The 12,512-nt window shown below is 44.3% G+C and overlaps 1 protein-coding gene and 1 long non-coding RNA gene across 2 annotated transcripts in view; both read left to right on the plus strand.

The window, feature by feature from the left end:
• The window catches only part of LOC141428282 (uncharacterized), a 221,814-nt gene that overhangs the window by 175,296 nt on the left and 34,006 nt on the right, over window positions 1-12,512 (plus strand). The window lies entirely within an intron of this gene.
• LOC141427865 (uncharacterized) lies at window positions 1,756-2,882 on the plus strand. The gene is made up of 3 exons (XR_012451380.1): window positions 1,756-1,800; window positions 1,944-1,970; window positions 2,806-2,882. It is a non-coding gene; the product is annotated as an uncharacterized lncRNA (long non-coding RNA).

Here is a 12,512-nt window from a genome sequence, read left to right on the forward strand (position 1 = left end):
TGTTTTATGTGTTTATCTACATCTACACCCATATCATAAGTCCTCTATAATGCGTTCATAAACTGTTGGCAATGACCAGCATTAAACAACAAATTTTAATTTGACAACTTTCTTATCTTGGTGTAGGTAACAGCAATATCGTAATGTTCATTACAGTATCAAATGTAGTACTGTAATGAGGTTCAAATTTGGAACAGCTGTCAAAAATCGACACAATTTAAATGGGCCTCTATTCTGTATCCATAGACACATTATTCTCTCGATACGAAATGTCACTTGATAAATGTTTTAAATATAAATCGCACGACAATTTGATCTCCGGGCGACATAAGAATAAGGACTCTTACTGATTTGTTTGTGTCTTAAAAAAAACATTCGTGACAGAGATTTGGTCTTGCCGCCATTCCTGTTTCATTTTTTTGTTGTTTATTTTTTGCTGTGTTGTTCTTTAAAGTTTATAAAATATAATTCCTTTGTCTTTTAATTTATTATTAAGTATATTAGTTTAACACCTACGTATATTATGGTACTGGTACATCAGAACCCTACCCCTACCACCCTACTGCCTATACTAACGTTTCTGACGCTTGCAATCGCGATGAAATGGCAGATTTCCCATACAAAAACTGTCATTTGATTGCGATCGCAATCGTGAGAAGTATTAGGCAATATTTTTTATTTTTATTTTTATTCGATTGGATGGCAAACGAGCAAGTGGGTCTCCTGATGGTAAGAGATCACAACGCTGCTCATAGACATCTGCAACACCAGGGGATTGCAGATGCTTTGCCAACCTAGAGGCCTAAGATGGGATACCTAAGTGCAGTAATTTCACCGCTGTCTTACTCTCCACGCCGAAACACAACAGTCAATCACTGCTGCTTCACGGCAGGATTAATGCAGCAAGATGGTAGCAATCCGGGCCAATATGGCCTCTAGTCAGTAATGCAATGCAGGTCATTTGTCATCGGTTTCTGAACCCATCTTAGGTACTTATAATATGTGTGTAGATAAAATATTGTAGCAACTGTTTATAAAACGAGGCGAAGCTCGTGTTTTAAGAAGCCCTATTAGTAATAGTTGCATAATAGTACTATTGTGTTACAGGGACTTGTGGCGCGCGCTGCAGCGGCCGGCGCAGGCGCGCGCGCCGGCCCACGCGTGGGACGGCTGGTGCGACCGCGCGCCGGGACCCGCTGCTCAGCGCCCGTCGCAAGGGCCGCCGTCGGGCTCAGGCAGGAACGGTGAGGGAGGGGACCAGGGGTCATGTGTGTTGTAGGGCCAATGGCGCGCTCGCCACGCGCTGGGACGGCTGGTGCGAGCCGCGCCGGGTACCCGCTGCTCAGCGCCGTGCGGCAAGGGGCCGCCGTCGGGCTCAGGCAGGGAACGGTGAGGGACGGAGGGGGACCAGGGGGTCATGTGTTTGTAGGGGCCATGGCGCGCTCGCACGCGTGGACGGCTGGTGCGAGCGCGCCGGGTACCCGCTGCTCAGCGCCGTGCGGCAAGGGGCCGCCGTCGGGCTCAGGCAGGAACGGTGAGGGACGGAGAGGGGACCAGGGTGGTCATGTGTGTTGTAGGCCAATGGCGCGCTCGCACGCGTGGGACGGCTGGTGCGAGCGCGCCGGGTACCCGCTGCTCAGCGCCGTGCGGCAAGGGGCCGCCGTCGGGCTCAGGCAGGAACGGTGAGGGACGGAGGGGGACCAGGGGGTCATGTGTGTTAGGGCCCAATGGCGCGCTCGCACGCGTGGGACGGCGGTGCGAGCGCGCCGGGTACCCGCTGCTCAGCGCCGTGCGGCAAGGGCCGCCGTCGGGCTCAGGCAGGAACGGTGAGGGACGGAGGGGGACCAGGGGGTCATGTGTGTTGTAGGGGCCAATGCGCGCTCGCACGCGTGGACGGCTGGTGCGAGCGCGCCGGGTACCCGCTGCTCAGCGCCTGCGGCAAGGGCCGCCGTCGGGCTCAGGCAGGAACGGTGAGGGACGGAGGGGGACCCGGGGGGGTCATGGAGGACTTATGTGTATTGCACGGCCCTCTAGCAGAACGGTGAGGACCATGAAGGCACGGCAATCCAGGGGTTATGGGGGGCGTGTGTATTGTAGCGGACCTCTAGCAAAACGGTGAAGGCCATGACGGGCCCCAGGGGGATCCATGGGGTCATGAGTGGGTTGTAACGGAGGCCTTCTTAGCGGAGGCGGATGCGGAGGCGACGAGTTTCGCCTCCGCGGATGCGGAGGTTAACGGAGGCGGATGCGATGATGAAAGTGACGTGGAAAAATAGTATTTATCCTTATTTAACTCAAAAATCTCTAAAATTTCTAAAAAAAAACTGCCAAATCTTACTTACGGCGTCTTAGTGCATGTGACTACTTTGTACAAAATCACTTTAAAAAATCGCGGTTCAATCAAACATACATTACAATTACATTACAATTTCGTACGTAATAGGTGATTCCTGTCGTGTGTTATTTGCCATACGCCCGCCCCCACCCCGACCGCGTTCCCGCTGCGCGCCGAGACAGTAAAAATGAAAATAAACCCCGTTATAACTCCGCAAAAAAAAATTGCGGAGGCGAGGCGAAGATACGATTCTTGCAGAACTTCCGCAGTAACGGAGGCGGAGGCGAAGTTTCCGTTACAACCCTAGTCATGAGAGACATGTGATTGTAAGAAGGGACCTGTGGCAACGACTGGGACGTAAAGGAAAAAATACCTATGGGTACATTTCGTTATCATTTAAATCAAGTTTTACAGGAATGTATGGGGTCACTTAATAATTAAACGTCTTAGAGATTATATTATATTTGCAGTTTCGTGATGACAGCAGACCCGCCAGACCCTGAGCCTCCGATGCTGAACTATCTCCTGACTCTGGACTTGAGGGCTGAACCTCGAGGAGCTGTTCTATGAGCCAGGACGATGCTGTACAATGGTATGGTCAAGGACTTTAACTAATGTGATGTCCACTATGACGTTTATTGTGAAATGGTTTCATAGTGGACACACTTACACATAAAGTACTGATTGCAAATAAGAAGAATGAATGAAATGATGATTAAATTTAAATGTACTTTTAATAAATAAAAACACACAGTAAATATATGAAGCCGTAGTGGCCTAGTAGTTTGACCTATCGCCTCTCAAGCAGAGGGTCGTGGGTTCAAACCCCGGCTCGCACCTCTGTGTTGTTCAAAATTCATGTGCGGAATTACATTTGAAATTTACCACGAGCTTTGCGGTGAAGGAAAACATCGTGAGGAAACCTGCACAAACCTGCGAAGCAATTCAACTGGGCGTGGGGACTATGGCCCAAGCCCTCTTGTTCTGAGAGGAGGCCTGTGCCCAGCAGTGGGACGTATATAGGCTGATGATGATGAGTAAATATATTTCCTGTTTTTTTTCAATTTGTTTTTCTATAGATGAAACTTTGGTATAAATCTTGCAAGGCTGTTGCACGTGCGAAAAAGAACACTAAAGTCAGAAATTCCGCTGTCATTACATGACATGATGTTGTTGTGTGCATGACTTCAACTCAGGGGAACTACGAAATTCGAAAATCGAAGTTCGTATCGTACCGTCCCTCTCACTCTCGTATTAAATAATATAGCGTCAATAGGACGGCAAGATACGAGTACGCGCACTACCTGAGGTATAAGAAGGAAATTATAAGATAACCCGGGCTATTGTAGCTGGGGATATTGTATCTGAGCCGTCTGATGGCGTCCTTACGACGCCATGTTCGCCATGTTCATGTGTGTTGTGTGAAGACAGTCTTCTGGCGAACACAACGTAAAATGAGCGAGAAAATGGGCTTCAATAGCCCCAGTTCTTATAGTGTTCGTTTAGGTTCTGCGTGACAAAAGACCTTGTGCAAATGACCTTCCTTTACAGAAAACCTAACCGACACCATCGAAGACGAGAACGCGACGACCACGTCCCCGCCCCCACCACCCGGCGGCCGGTGGTCAGACCACGAAGCCCCCGCCGGCCCCAAGTGGGTCATCCCCGTGACCTTCACCGTGGGGCCGCTGGAGCCCGAGTACACCAGCGAGAATATCACTAAAGTCTATGGGAATATCAGTGAAGCGTGCTGCAGAATGGGACTGGGTTAGTAAATAGAATATAATATAATTGATTTATTTGGTGTTAAAAAAGTTTGTACCTACATGAAATCTTAATTAAATATAACAGTAGTTAACAAAGCACCAATGGATAACACTCAGCACATGCCGATCTGAATCTCTTCAGTAATGGCGTTGGTTTCAGGCAACCAAGAATACAACAGAACAAATTAAAAAACTAGACAAAACGAACACACGTGGGGAGATGTCACAGTCAATCAAACCAAATAAAATAAAAGGAAAATTATAACCATAGGTATATAAACAAAAAGTTGGAAAACCCCCGACTTTATCACTTTAACGTTCAATACCTCAAAAACGGCTTAACCGATTTTGATGACACATGAATCATCGCTAGAAAACTTGATTTCAAATAAAAAAATCGCCTTTTGATTGGTCCACCCGTTTAAGAGCTGCGGTGCCACAGACAGACACACAGACACACGTAGTAATAATTAAAATATAGATCGTACTCGTCAAACTGATCAACATTAGTTCAGCGACTTTTAAAAATTATTCGTTTTTAATTTTTATTACACTTTAAAGTTTATTCGAAGAAGCAATGTAAACGAAATGCTTGATGTTTGTAGCGTGACAGGCGCCATCAGTTGGGCTCCAGGATGGCGTACATTGAATTTACGATTAAGTTTGTTAGAAAAAAAAAAGAGTTAGTTTTGATTTTAATTAAGTGGGACCATGATGATCCATTACCGGGTGGCTATAGAGCCTCTATTTTTATCATTATCCCGGTCTGGGCCACTATACCATCTTACAGCGGTGTTGCGGCTGTGCTTATGGCAATCTCTGGGTGGTTCGGCAGGGTAACTTCAATGAAGGATTCTTATTTTCTTCAGCAAAAATATTTATTTTGCTTTACAGAATTTGTAAAAAGTAAAAAACAAAAGGTTTTGCGGTCTTGTCTCGCTATCAAAGGTTTTTGCGCAAGTCACGGCAGTAAAAGTGAAAGGCAAGTGACATTGACACCGTCGCGATTGCAGCGCCCTCGTGCGGTTGTCTTCAATTTTTGTGCGCAGGAGCGTTGTTGTCGCTTGACACCACCAGAGGGCGTCAACATGCCCCGGGCCTTGGGAACACCAGGGTCCCAAGATCTTCTGGATCAGGAAGAGTCCGTGGTTGTCTGCATTGGCAGTGGGCACAGCTTCGAAAATGCTCTACGAAGGAGCCCAGCTGAAGTCTTAACGTCGGCCACGCGGGAAACGCCGTCGTTGCCGGTGAAGACTTGTGTCACCCTCCTAAACGCCATTTCAGGGAGGCAGGTTGTCTTCTTTGACGAGGACAAGGGAGCCAAGGATGATGTCTTGACCGGTTGTGTGCCATTTTGTCCTCGTCTGCAGCTCCGAAACGTACTCCTTCGACCATCGCTTCCAAAATGCTGTCTCAGTTGCTCCAGCCTCTCGTAGCGTGGAAGACGGCCTGACGCAGTGGGAATTAGGTCTTCGCATGGGGGGACGTCATAGGCCGGCCAATAAGGAAATGAGCTGGAGTAAGGGCGAGGTAGTCGTTGGGTCTGTGGATAGAGGATGCATGGGACGAGAGTTCAGGACGGCCTCGATTGTGCTAATACCGTACTGAACTCTTCGTACGTCAAATTTGCGTTGCCAACGACGCGTCTAAGGTGAAATTTGCAAGATTTGACGCCTGCCTCCCACAAACCACAAAATGAGGCGCATAAGGTGGTATAAACGTTAATTTAATTTTATCCACAGAGGCAGAGTCGATCAAGGAAGCAGAATTATTTTGTAAGAACAATGAAAGTTCTTTCATTGCGCCTACAAAGGTTCTGCCGTTGTCGGAAAATATTTCAGCAGGCTTTCCACGACGGGAAATAAAGCGCTTTAAGACAAGCAGGTATGCTTGTTGTGGTCAAGCTGGTTACCAGGTCGAGATAAACAGCACGAGTAGAGAAACAAACAAATACACAAATATAAGCCTTCTCCAACTTCGCGCCCCTACCTTTGCGATTTAATACGAACACTGGCCCTGCATAGTCTACACCGCAGCGTATGAATGGGAAACCAGGGTCTAAGCGTGGTGACGGTAAATTACCCATGATCGGTGTGAAAATTGTTCCTCTCATACGTGCACACGTAACGCAGTCGCGCACCACTTGCTTAGCTAGTTCTACCACCAAGCGGCCACCAGCTATCTCTGACTGCAGATAACAGGTGCTGCGGTCCGCGTGTAACAGCTGTTTGTGTTCACTATCGAACAGAAGTTGTGTGAATTTATGTTTAGAACATAACAATAGAGGGAATTTTGTCGTATGTGAAGTTACTTGCGTTAGATAGGCGTCCACCTACCCTAATCAATTTGTCTGTGTCTATGAATATGTTTAATTTAGAGATATTCCGTGTGTGTTTAAATTTTATTATATTATTATAATAATTGTGTGTTCAGTCGGAAATGATTGCATTTGAGCGAAACGTGTCAGCCATTTTGTTGCTTCATTAATTTCGGGAAGGGATAGGCCGTTTCTACGGTTTATTTTAATTTAATGCGTGCGTTGTACACGAACCGAAGAACGTACGCAGCAGTGCGCTTCATTCGATTGAATGATGAAAATTTACCGAACGGAAATGGATCAACATCGGTTTGACACGTCAAGCTAATCGTATCTAATTTAAGTTCAGGTAAATCATTTTGTGTTAAATTTTGTGTGCATGTCGTATATAGCCAGTTCGATTCCGGCTGATGCAAAAACAACGGCCCGCGCCACCACAAGTCCGAGTTACTAAGCGCGTCGAGCTCGAGCCCGCGTGATACTAGATCGGCCGGGTTGTTCTTGGTGCTTACATGTAACCATTGCGCGCTCCCGGTTAAGTTATTTATTTCCGCGACTCGATTCTGTACGAATGTTTTTAACAGGTGAGGCGACATTCGTAACCATCCCAATACTATAGTGGAGTCTGTCCAGAAAATTACCCTATCAAAAGTTACATGTAACGAGTTTATTATTTTACTGTATAATCTCGCACCCAGCAATGCACCTAACAGCTCGAGTTTAGGAATGCTCAATGGGGAGGACACCGGCGATACCTTACTTTTTGCGCACAACAATTTTACGTCTATAAATTCCTCGTTATGACTATGTGTACGTATATAAGCACAAGTTCCGTATGCATGCAGACTTGCGTCAGTAAATAGATGCAATTGAAGTGAATTTGTGTGTGTGATGACGTGACGAGGAATACGCAAAGTGTGAATGTGTTGTGTGTGTGTTTTTATGTATTTTTTCCAGCAGAGATATACGTCGTCAGGCACTCGGTCATCCCATCCCAGCTTAAGCAACCATAATTGCAATAATATTTTTGCAATAATTACTGTCGGAGATAGAAGCCGAGTGGGTCGTATATTTGTGAAATTACTGATAGCATTTTACGCTTAGTTGTTTGTGAATCGTCGTGTTGTTATGTTAGTAGTGTAGTGTAACTCGTCTGTGTGATTTAACCAACCTAATCCTAGGTTTATTTTGACATGTATCGCCCAAAGAAAGTTCTCGTGATGTAATTTTAGCCGATGATTGTGACACATCAAATTAAACACCCATTTCCGGAGAGGAAAACAACCAGAGTTAATGTTTCGGTGACCTGTTCACATGTGTTTAGTAACTGTCGCTTGTTGTTATGGCCAGTAATTAAATCGTCAACGTAAAATCTTCATTTATGACACGCTTGACCGTTTCATTAGTGCATTCCGAAGCTAACTGTTTTAAGCAACGAATACTTAAGTACGGCGAACATGACATACCATAGGTCACCGTATTTAATTGAAAAATACTTAGCGGATCAGACTGACTCTCTCGCCCACAAAATCAATTGCAAGTTTCGTTGATCAGGCTGTATTAACACTTGCCGATACATTTTCTCCACATCCGCACACGCGACGTATGTATTTTGTCGAAAGCGAAGTAATATTCGAAAAAATATGCGATTGTAAAGGCGGGCCTACTAATTGAAAGTCGTTAGTGACTTGCCCGTAGTCGAGCTAGTACTCGCATCGAATACAACGCGCAATTTTGTTGTGACGCTGTGCTCTCTAAAGACACCGTGATGTGGAAGAAAATAGTATGGTTTCGTGTATGTGTAAATATGTGACATGTGACCTAAAGTTATATATTCACGCATAAAATTAGTGTACATCGTTTTGTATTCTGGGTGACGATCGAGTTTACGTTCCAATGATAGGAAGCGGTTTTTGCTATAGCGTAGGTATCGCCGAGCTCATCAGCTGTTTCGCGCATAGGTATACGTACGGAAAACCGGCCATTATCTAGGCGCTGTGTGGTACTTGTAAACAGCTGTTCGCAAGCGCGCTCCTCCGCCGTCAATCCGTCGCCTACCTTTGAAACCTCCTCGATTTCCCAAAATTACGAAGTTGTGTGTCTATTGATTGTGTGTCTGTATGTGTAAAATGACATTGTGTTTTAGATAAATTTTGTTTAGTGTTATTTGTTTGTGTGTATAATGGGCCTGAGATTATCCATCCCAGCTTTGTATTTAATAAATGTGGCCCGTTCGTCAATTTAACGTGGCCATCACTTATTAATTCCCAGAAAATATCTGCGCCGATCAACATATCAATCTGTGATGGTTTGTAATATGTAGGATCGGCGAGCTGGATATTTTGTGGTAATTTTAACGTGTTGACGTCTATGTGAGCCGACGGTAGCTTTGTGTGATGCAAGGAAGTATCATACAATTGATGCGTGTATGATACTCACTCGTTATAGATCGTAGGTAAACCTGACAAGACTGTGTGCACTGTGTGACAGACTGACCTACGCCCGTAACTTTGTGAGTGGACTGTATGATAGGTGCGTTTATTTGTGTGATGAATGTTTGAGTAACAAAACAATGTTGACTACCGCTATCTAAAAGTACTCGCGCCCGGTGATAATATTATTACAATCGGTAATGTCCACTAGTGCTGTGGATAACAGGACCGGTTGCAATGATTGAGAGTGTGTTGTGGGGTCGCTTGCATTCCTAGCGTCGTGCGTATTATAATTGCATTGTGTGTGTGAATGATTAGCTGCTGTCGTCGCAGGTGCATCAGTTATCGCAGATGTGGACGCGCCGCCGGTGTCATTGCTTGGACTATGTATAAGACTGTTGTGTTTCTTATGGCATATTTTGCATGGGCCGAATAGGCATGTAGCAACAGTGTGACCCGACCTCATGCAGTTTAGGCATAGCTTCTTGTCGTTAAGTAAGCGCGTTTTCTCGTCAACAGACAGATCCAAGAAGCTAGTGCAGGAAATAATGGATGATTGCCATTACACATAGACAAGTTTTAACAAAAGTACGTTTGGAATTGAGTTTAGTCGCGTGAGTGCCTGCGGAACTAGAAACATAACTTTGTGATACGGATCGTGGGTGTTGTGATTGTGATTGAGGCGGCTGATTTGTAAATAACTTTTTAACTTCTTGTGTATATGTGCGTGTTTTTTTGTGTGATTAGATTTATAGCTTCCAACATATCAGCTCTGTTTCTTAAAAAGTCTAGTAAATCAGTAAGTGTTATTTTAGAGGACGTATCGTTTTTTTGTGATAATTTAATCGAGCCCTTATACTGCTCCCATTCGCGCTCTGTGACTGAATCTAGTTTTGTGACGACTAAATAAATAATAAGTGTATCCCAGGAGTCCGTGGGCTCGCCTAGTGTGTCAAGAGCGCGAAGGTTACGTAGGACGGAATCGACTAATCTCCTAATTTGTGAAGGACACTCTTTTGTCAAAGATTGTGTTGTGAACAATGACTTTACGTAAGTGTGTGTGAGTACTCTGTGGTTGTTAAATCTGTTCTCCAGCAATTCCAAGCAATAGCGTAGTTCGCCGATGAGAACTCTAAAGATTTAATTACCTGCAAGGCGTTACCTGTGAGGGCTGAACGTAAGTAATGAAATTTTTGAATCGCACCAATATCTTTTGAGTTATGTATTAGCGACGTGTAAGTGTCCCTAAACTCGAGCCAGTGTTCGTACGAACCGTCAAATGATGGCAAAAAATAGTAGGCAATTTAACCGGACACGAATTTAGAGAGAGCAATTGGAATTGTCGCTTCGTTCGCAGTCATAGCCACCGTACTGTCTTCAATTAATTTTGTGGCTTGAGCCATAATCCGGTAATATTGCGCCTCGAAAGCCTCACGCGACTCTAAATTTTGATTTAATTCCTCATCATTGTTGATAACTCTTCGATTTTAGTTTGAATTAAATCAAAATCAGCGTAATACTGTGTGCAATTATTGATGCGCAATTTTAATTCCGTGGCTAACATGAATTGAACGTCTTGCCTAGACTGCTGACATATTTCTCGAACAACGTTAGCTTGCCTTTAACTGTGCCTCGCTTTTTATTAAATTACGTACATCGCTATTCTCAATATAGACTGACAGAGGCGATCTGGGCGATTTTTGAGAATTTAAATCGTCCTTAAGCATTTTTGTGGTGTGGGAGACAAGAGTACTTACAGTTTTACACCGAAGACACGTAGCTGTACGCAATGACGGTGCGTGTGTTTAGCCGTACACGTACCTTGAAACGTAGTCAACGGACACGTATTAGCACAAATCCGAGTGGGAAGGAAGGAAGGACGGAGTGCGAATATGACCTTATATTCCTGGTCCCGGTGATTCCCGTGTGCTGGTTGAAGCTGCTTCTGCGATGATTCGGCTAGAAGGTCCAATGTTGCGGCTGTGCTTATGGCAATCTCTTGGTGGTTCGGCAGGGGCAACTTCAATGAAGGATTCTTATTTTCTTCAGCAAAATTATTTATTTGCTTTACCAGAATTTGTACAAAAGTAAAAAAACAAAAGGTTTGGTCTTGTCTCGCTATCAAAGGTTTTGCGCAAGTCACGGCAGTAAAAGTGAAAGGCAAAGTGACATTGACACCGTCGCGATTGCAGCGCCCTCGTGCGGTGTCTTCAATTTTTGTGCGCAGGAGCGTTGTTGTCGCTTGACACCACCAGAGGGCGTCAACAAGCGGTTTTGACATTGACACTAAATTAAGTTCCAATCAATGGATATGAAAATATAATGCAATAACTTGATAACTGCAATAACTTGAACTGCGCGTTGCAATCTTATTCCGACTTTTCCCGATAGTACACGGCGGCCACGCCGTACAAAATACGCGTTCTTGAATCTACATAGGCACGACGATGTCTGTACACGCGTCAATGTGTGCGTAAGAACACAGGGCTGAACATCGCAAAACCCTAATAAATGCTAAATGACATTTAAAGTACTTAAGAATAGTAGGTGTGGCTTAGATAGTGCTAAAAATGTAAAGTTAATCTTACCTATTTTATTTAAACGTACTTAAAATGTGCCTCTGCTGGTATTTAAACATTATTATTTAAAATTGCAATAGATATACGACTACGAACTTAAACGAATTATTCGGTTGGTAGTTATTTCATGTATTAATCGCGATATTTTCAGAAATCATTATTTATTTAGAAAAAGGAAGTAGGTAGGGTACCGTTACCATTTCGCAAAATTACTGCTCCCGAACTTAGTGCCGTGCGGCCGACATACATCGCGTCGCGCACCGGACTGCTTTCCTGCGGTTTTCCTGCAATCTGCGCTTGAGGGGGGGTAACTCGAACCGGTGCGGGCGGAGCGTGGCCATTCTGTACGTTAGTACTATTATATATTCGGTGCCGATAAGTACCGGTATTTACTGGTTTAGGCTCCTACCGTCACTCGGTGGAGATTTCATTTTAGTTCGAAGTCTGCTGCCTGCTCGTGTTAATGTATAAAGTACAATTATGCATACTTATAACTTTAAAATTTACCGTTTTGTTTACAGGTATGACGTCGGCAACGAAACCAAAACTGGCAGAGGTTCGCGCTGGGCGGAGAACATTACTCATCTCATATGGATGAATGACACTGAAAGTAAGTGCTTTCAGTCTATTTTTAGGGTTCTGTAGTCAACTAGGAACCCTTATAGTTTCGCCATGTCTATCTAGCTGTTTGTCTGAGTTCTCTGTTGTCAGGCTAAACTCAGAGACGTTAGTATTAGAAAGCTGTAATTTGGAATGAATATACATGTCAGTCACGCCGGCAAAGTGGTAAAATTAAAATATTTTTTACGGTACTCCCATAGACGTAATGTGGGGGGGGTTGATTTTTTTGACTAACCCTATCTTAAATCTCCGCCTCTAAATCTAATGTGAGTGGAAAAATTGAAAAAATTCAGGATGGTATTAAGTAATCCAAATTTACAAGGAAAGTTATAACGGCTAAGATTCCTAGAGAATATTAGTAGTTTAAGAAAATAGCAGCCTAACGTATAAAATATATCTAAACTTGGAAGTCCGTACACAATACGAAATCCTTAGAAAAATATTACTTGATTTTTTCGTAAT

The sequence above is a fragment of the Choristoneura fumiferana genome, chromosome 5 (assembly GCF_025370935.1).
Source record: "Choristoneura fumiferana chromosome 5, NRCan_CFum_1, whole genome shotgun sequence".
NCBI lineage: Eukaryota > Metazoa > Arthropoda > Insecta > Lepidoptera > Tortricidae > Choristoneura > Choristoneura fumiferana.